We start from the raw sequence: 7,750 nt of genomic DNA on the forward strand, positions 1-7,750 counted from the left end.
GTTTGTTTTTTTTACGTTTTATACATACTATATTATACGGTTTTTTTTTACGTTTTATGCCATACTATACGATGATGCTTTTTGATTTTTTATGCAATACTATACTATGACCTTTTTTTTTACATTTTATGCCATAACTATACGTATGGCGTTTTTTTTTACATTTTATGCCATACTATACTATGACGTTTTTTGACGTTTTTATGACATTATTACTATGACAATTTTTTGACGTTTATGCATACTATACTATATACGTTTTTTGACATTTACATGACTTACATATACTGTGACATTTTTTTAACATTTTATGCCATACTATACTATGACGTTTTTTGACATTTTATGCATACTATACTTGACGTTTTGAGGTTTTTTGCCAATATATACTATGACAGTTTTATTTTTACTTATTATGCCATACTATACTATGACATTTTTATGCCATACTATACTATGACAGTTTTTTGACGTTTTTATGACTTAATATACTATGACATTTTTTGACGTTTATGCCATACTATACTATATACGTTTTTTGACATTTTTTATGACTTAATATACTGTACATTTTTTTTACATTTTATGCCATACTATACTATGACGTTTTTGACATTTTTAGCCATACTAATACTATGACGTTTTTGAGGTTTTTTGCTACTATACTATTGACAGTTTTTTTTTACGTTTTATGCCATACTATACTATGACATTTTTTGCCATACTATACTATGACGTTTCTTGACGTTTTATCCATACTATATTATGACTTTTTTTTTTACGTTTTATGCCATACTATACTATGATGTTTTTGATTATTTTTATGCCATACTATATCTATGACGTTTTTTTTTACGATTTTATGCCATACTGTTACTATGACGTTTTTTGACGTTTTTATGACTTAATATACTATGACATTTTTGACGTTTTATGCATACTATACTATGACGTTTTTGACATTGTTATGACGTATGTACTGTGACATTTTTTATCATTTTATGCCATACATATACTATGAGTTTTTGACGTTTTATGCCATACTATACTATGACAGTTTTTTTTTACGTTTTATGCCACACTATACTATGCGTTTTTGACGTTTTATGCCATACTATATTTGACGTTTTTTTTTTTACGTTTTTATGACATACTATACTATGATGTTTTTTGATATTTTTATGCCATACTATACTATGACGTTTTTTTTTACGTTTTATGCCATACTTTACTATGACATTTTTTGCCATTACTATACTTTGACGTTTTTTGAATTTTATGCTACTTTATTATGACGTTTTTTTTTTTTACGTTTTATGCCATACTGTACTATGATGTTTTTGATATTGTTTATACCATACTATTCTATGACGGATTTTTTTTTACGTTTTATGCCATACACTTACTATGACGTTTTTTTTTACATTTTATGCCATACTATACTTGACGTTTTTTGACGTTTTATGACTTATATACTATGACATTTTGACGTTTTATGCCATACATATACGTATGACTTTTTTGACATTTTATGACTTAATATACTGTGACATTTTTTTACATTTATATTGCTCATATTATACTATGACGTTTTTTGACATTTTTATGCCATATATAACTATGACGTTTTTTGAGGTTTTTTTTGCCATACTATACTATGACAGTTTTTTTTTACGTTTTATGCCATACTATACTATGACATTTTTTGCCATACTATACTATGACGTTTTTTGACGTTTTATGCCATACTATATTATGACATTTTTTTTTTTACGTTTTATGCCATACTATACTATGATGTTTTTTGATATTTTTATGCCATACTATACTATGACGTTTTTTTTTTTACGTTTTATGCCATACTATACTATGGCGGTTTTTTTTACATTTTATGCCATACTATACTATGACGTTTTTTGATGTTTTTATGACTTAATATACTATGACATTTTTTGACGTTTTATGCCATACTATACTATGACGTTTTTTGACATTTTTATGACTTAATGTACTGTGACATTTTTTTACATTTTATGCCATACTATACTATGATGTTTTTTGACGTTTTATGCCATACTATACTATGACAGTTTTTTTTTACGTTTTATGCCATACTATACTATGACGTTTTTTTACGTTTTATGCCATACTATACTATGGCGGTTTTTTTTACATTTTATGCCATACTATACTATGACGTTTTTTGATGTTTTTATGACTTAATATACTATGACGTTTTTTTACGTTTTATGCCATACTGTACTATGATGTTTTTTGATATTTTTATACCATACTATACTATGACGGTTTTTTTTACGTTTTATGCCATACTATACTATGACGTTTTTTTTTACATTTTATGCCATACTAAACTATTGACGTTTTTTGACGTTTTTATGACTTAATATACTATGATGTTTTTTTGACAATTTATGCCATACTATACTATGACTTTTTTTGACGTTTTATGCCATACTATACTATGACGTTTTTTGACATTTTCTGCTACACTATACTATGACGTTTTTTGACATTTTTATGTCATACTGTACTATAACGTTTTTTGACGTTTTGTGCCATAATATACTGTGACATTTTTTGACATTTTATGCCATATGACCTTTTTTGACATTTTTATGCCATACTATACTATGACGTTTTTGCACATTTTTATGCCATACTATACTATTACGTTTTTTTGACGTTTTATGCCATACTATACTATGACGTTTTTTGACATTTTTATGCCATACTATACTATGACGTTTTTTGACTTTTTTTTTATGCCATACTATACTATGATGTTTTTTGACATTTTATGCCATACTATACTTTGACATTTTTTGACATTTTATGCCATATGACCTTTTTTTTTGACGTTTTATGCCATACTATACTATGACGTTTTTTGACATTTTTATGCCATACTATACTATTACATTTTTTGACGTTTTATGCCGTACTATACTATGACATTTTTCTTTTACGTTTTATGCCATACTATACTTTGACGTTTTTTGACATTTTATGCCATATGACCTTTTTTTGACGTTTGATGCCATACTATACTATGATGTTTTTTGACATTTTATGCCATACTATACTATGACATTTTTTGACATTTTTATGCCTTATTGTAGTATGATGTTTTTATACATTTTAATGCCTTATTGTACTATGACGTTTTTTGACGTTTTATGCCGTACTATACTATGACGTTTTGTTACGTTTTATGCCATACTATACTATGGCGTTTTTTGACATTTTATGCCTTATTGTACTATAACGTTTTTTGACATTTTTATGCCATACTATAGTGACGTTTATTGACGTTTTATGCCATACTATACTATGACATTTTTTTTTTACGTTTTATGCCATACTATACTATGACGTTTTTTGACATTTTATGCCATACTATACTATGACGTTTCTTGACATTTTTATGCCTTATTGTTGTATGACGTTTTTTGACATTTTTATGCCATACTATGATGTTTTTTGACGTTTGATGCCATACTATACTATGATGTTATTTGACATTTTATGCCGTACTATACTATGACGTTTTTTGAATTTTTTATGCCTTATTGTACTATGACGTTTTTTGACGTTTTATGCCATACTATACTATGACGTTTATTGACATTTTATGCAATACTATACTATGACATTTTTTGACATTTATTGCCATACTATACTATGACGTTTTTTGACATTTTATGCCATACTATACTCTGATGTTTTTTTGACATTTTATGCTATACTATACTATGACATTTTTTGACATTTATTGCCATACTATACTATGACTTTTTTTTTTACGTTTTATGCCATCCTATACTATGACGTTTTTTGACATTTTATGCCATACTATACTATGACGTTTTTTTGACATTTTTATGCCTTATTGTAGTATGACGTTCTTTGACATTTTTATGCCATACTATGATGTTTTTTGACATTTTTATGCCATACTATGATGTTTTTTGACATTTTATGCCTTATTGTACTATGACGTTTTTTGAAGTTTTATGCCATACAATACTATGACGTTTCGTGACGTTTTTATGCTTCACTATACTATGACTTTTTTGACATTTTTATGACTTAATATACTGTGACATTTTTTGACATTTTATGCCATACTATACTATGACGTTTTTTTGACATTTTTATGCCATACTATGATGTTTTTTGACATTTTTATGCCATACTATGATGTTTTTTGACATTTTTATGCCATACTATGATGTTTTTTGACATTTTTATGCCATACTATGATGTTTTTTGACATTTTTATGCCATACTATGATGTTTTTTGACATTTTTATGCCATACTATGATGTTTTTTGACATTTTTATGCCTTATTGTAGTATGACGTTTTTTTGACATTTTTATGCCATACTATAGTATTACGTTTTTTTACGTTTTATGTCAGACTATGCTATAACGTTTTTTTAAAGTTTTATGCCATACTATACCATGACGTTTATTGACGTTTTATGCCATACTATACTATGACGTTTTTTGACATTTTATGCCATACTATACTATGACGTTTCTTGACATTTTTATGCCTTATTGTAGTATGACGTTTTTTGACATTTTTATGCCATACTATGATGTTTTTTGACGTTTGATGCCATACTATACTATGATGTTTTTTGATATTTTATGCCATACTATACTATGACATTTTTTGACATTTTTATGCCTTATTGTACTATGACATTTTTTGACGTTTTATGCCATACTATAGTATGACGTTTTTTGACGTTTTATGCCATACTATACTCTGATGTTTTTTTGACATTTTATGCTATACTATACTATGACGTTTTTTGACATTTTTTGCCATACTATACTATGATGTTTTTGACATTTTTATGCCATACTATACTATGAAGTTTTTTATTTACGTTTTATGCCATACTATAGTGTTACGTTAAGAATATAGCCTATATTCATAGGCATAAAAAAGTCTTACTACACAACATCTTACATACATGGTTGCTGTGGTTACAATCATTACCTCCCAGTCAGAAGGTTATGTGTTCAAATCCCAATCACCCCAGACTATGTTAGGATGCTTTTCTCCCGTACTTTAATGTTTTTGACATTTTCATGGCCTACTATACTATGATGTTCAAGACATTTTATGACTTACTATACTTTGACGTTTCTATGACATTTTATGCCCTATTGTACTACGACTTTTTTATGCCTTACTATATTTTGACATTTTTTGATGTTTTTATCCCTTATTATACTATGACATTTTTATGACGATTTTATACCTTACTTTACTATGATGTTTTTTGACGTATTCATCCCCTGTTATATCATTACGTTTTTTGACTTTTTTATGCCTCACTATACTATGATGTTTTCATTACATTTTATGCCTTTTCATATATTCAATATATTACATTTGCATATGGGCATTCCTGAATGTAAATTCAGATCTTATATGTTAATAAACCATTTGGTTGACAGCATTAAAAAGAAAATGATTTTGATTTGGAGGGGTGGCTGGTTTGTTGCATCCCTACTAATATTGAGACCAAACCTACACTCTTGATTTTCCACCACTCTTAAGTTATTATGCAATTTGAGTATGTATCTCCTCAAATAACTCATGTTCTGTTTTCCAATGCATCTTACCTTGTCTCCTGTTTATAAAATGCAAACAAGTCCTTAAAAACTTACAAGTATATATGAGAATAAAAAAAATATATATATATATAAAATTAATAAAAAATAAAAAAATTTTTCATAACAATTGAAATAATTGGAGTACTCTCACTGATGGGGTTCCCCTTGGTTAAAAAGCCAGCTTCAGCTGCTGCTTCACACAGAGACTGTTAAGAGATGTTTGCCCATTTATGTACATCTTCTTATTATGTGCTGCTTGAACTGCTGATGGGATCACACCATGTGCCTCCTTTCAAACGGCTCAAAATGATCCACAGCAGTTTTACTTTTTGTTTGCTGTGACAGCTCACTCTTATACAACTGTTCTCTCTTATATGAAAACTTCATTTAGAATAACCCTCATTATTTATATGTATAAATGTCATTAATACATTTTTGGCCACTAGAAGAGGGTAAAAGATTTTCTTATAATTAAGTAGTAATAGTAGTACAGTATCAGATCACTCAATGTGTGAGCTGTAAATCCAAAATATAAAATTTAAATAATAAAATAATACTTTAATGGGGTCTTTCAAATTACAGTCATTTAATTCAATATCAGTCTAAAAATTAATTCGATATATTGATTAATTCAGCTTCAAGTTAACCATTCCTTTTCATTTACAGTAGTAGGCCTACATACTAAACTGTAGCATCTATTTATCTAAAGTTTATATTGAAAAATAAATAGACAAACTGCGCTGTAACACCTTTGTTTTTTGAGAAAATATAAACTGAAATCTGAAATCTAAAAGAAATATATTAAAATATTAAGCAAGTCCAGTGTTGTAGCTACTGTACAGCACCGAGGACACTGAGGACATGACTGAAATTACTGAGTCACCCCCATCAACGAAATATCTTTTAATATGACAGTTTAGGCAAGAATAATAAATGAAACGTATTTACAGGACTGAACATTTCACTACAAGAAAGGTTTTGAATATGCAGAATATATTAAGGCAAATTCATGGATGAAATAATGGGGAAAACAAACATTTAGCCTACAGGCTTTTTTTAATGGCTACTTAAACAATTCATCAGTGGGTGGGGCTTCACTGGGTGAGTTTGGACAAGCATTTTTAAAATCCTTATTACCACACTAGTGCAGACATAATTTATGGCCCAAAATCACAAATCAGTAAAGATCCTTGATGTAGATTAAAAAAAAACTCCCCTAAAAGTTTATGAAGGGGAGCTTTAACCTCACAATAGACACAACACCAACTGAGGTTCTTCTGATTTTTTTTTTTTTTTTTTACAGATATGGTATTCTTGGCTTGGTATTAAGGATAAACTGCAGATATCAGTGTAACAATTGTTCAATAAACCCCTGTCTGAGTATTACACTAAAGTCATAGGAAAACTACCATTATAAACGAATAGACCCATACAGTTGAGTTTTATTACTCGCTGTATTAAGCTGTGGGAATTCGGGAATTGGAGTAATTTCTTTATGGCATGTTACACGTTTGGCTACCTGTTCCATCTGTTCTTGAATGTGTCAGTCTGACAGCACTTTATGAACGCATCTTCGCTTAATAACAAGCATGTCAGTCAAACTGCAGAGTACCACCTGCCCCCGCATCCTCTCCGCCTGCCTCTGCATTGGCAGCCTCACCTCCAGCGCATCACTGAGCGTGAGACTATTTTTTAGAAAGTGCGCATGAGATTACGCCCCTATCATGGCATCATGGTGCGATCCACAACACAACAAGAGGGCAGCCCGCAAAACCCAAAGTCAGCACACAGATAGTTTGGTGTACGGAGAGTCCGGGAGCTGTGTTTGTGTACAAAAATAATTGCGCTGGTGAAGTGCACAGCTCATGTAAAACATCCTGCCAGGTAAACATCAGTGTAAGCGTGTGTGAGGATGCGAGAGTGCTTTTTTCTGTCCGCTGGAAACGAGACTGTCAGACGAGAAACTGAACTTGTGTCGGCCCTGTCAGTCAGGTGTGCAGCTGCGTGTGTCTGTCCAAAGAGTTTTTTTTTCTGTTACCTTGACCCGTGCGTCTCCGAGTGTCGATCCTCCCCATCGGATGTCGCTCTTAG

The 7,750-nt window shown here is 30.0% G+C and overlaps 1 protein-coding gene across 2 annotated transcripts in view; it reads right to left on the reverse strand.

Annotated features, from left to right (window-relative positions):
- trim66 (tripartite motif containing 66) overlaps positions 1–7,750 on the reverse strand; it is a 31,619-nt gene extending 23,869 nt beyond the window's left edge. For both annotated transcript variants that reach the window (XM_022765401.1, XM_022765400.1), the window contains exon 1: positions 7,698–7,750. The gene's annotated coding sequence lies outside the window, so the exon portion shown is untranslated. The remainder of the gene's footprint in view (positions 1–7,697) is intronic.

Source organism: Seriola dumerili, unplaced genomic scaffold (assembly GCF_002260705.1).
Source record: "Seriola dumerili isolate Sdu_G_001 unplaced genomic scaffold, Sdu_1.0 BDQW01000674.1, whole genome shotgun sequence".
NCBI classification, from domain to species: domain Eukaryota; kingdom Metazoa; phylum Chordata; class Actinopteri; order Carangiformes; family Carangidae; genus Seriola; species Seriola dumerili.